The sequence below is a fragment of the Citrus clementina genome, unplaced genomic scaffold (assembly GCF_000493195.1).
Source record: "Citrus clementina cultivar Clemenules unplaced genomic scaffold, Citrus_clementina_v1.0 scaffold_6, whole genome shotgun sequence".
NCBI lineage: Eukaryota > Viridiplantae > Streptophyta > Magnoliopsida > Sapindales > Rutaceae > Citrus > Citrus x clementina.
In genome coordinates this window covers 7,527,972-7,528,823 of record NW_006262139.1, presented here as the reverse complement: position 1 = coordinate 7,528,823, position 852 = coordinate 7,527,972, and positions in this window count along the sequence as shown.

The window sequence follows — 852 nt, the reverse complement described above, 5'->3', positions numbered from 1 at the left end:
AAGTTAGGAGAGACAATGATTTATTCTTTAGAGTTGTTAATAAATTATTGTATAATATTTATAGATTTAAAAATGAGAGAAAAATGTTAAAGAAAATCCAAAAATTTAAACATTTATGTTGTATTTACTTACCGGATTAGGGAATCGGAATCCACAATTAGAATCATTGACAACGTTTACTTTACAAAATAGAGTCAGAGAGTCGTGGGGCCCACCATAATTTGGGAATGAAGAATGGGAGACTCATTCTAGAATTGACCATTTTGCCCTCCCCCAAAATTGAAAATCCCACTTTGTCATCATTTATAATTAATTAATATATTATTAATAATTATAGTTTTCGAATAAATAATCACAATAATTAATATATTACTATTATAATTAATTCATATAATATTATTAACTAATTAATACAATTATTACTATTAATTAATATATTAATATATTATTAACAATAATTATAACTTTTGAATAAATAATCACAATGATTGGTATATTATTATTATAATTAATTAATTAATATACTATTATGATAATTATTAACATAATTCTTATAATTAATTTATATATTATTATCAATTAATTAATATAATTATTACTATTAAATAATATATTAATATATTATTAACAATAATGTATTAATAACTATAGTTCTTGAATATAATATTGATAAAAAACTGAAAATTTATGATTATTATGGAATTCAGTTATTGTTGTTGTTGTTGTTGCTGTTATTAATGTATTAATTAAAACAATTATCTAATTATTAATTATTTTAATTAATATTATTATTAATTAAATGGTAAAATTTATTATTATTGTTGCTGGTTATATTGGTACCCAAATTATTAA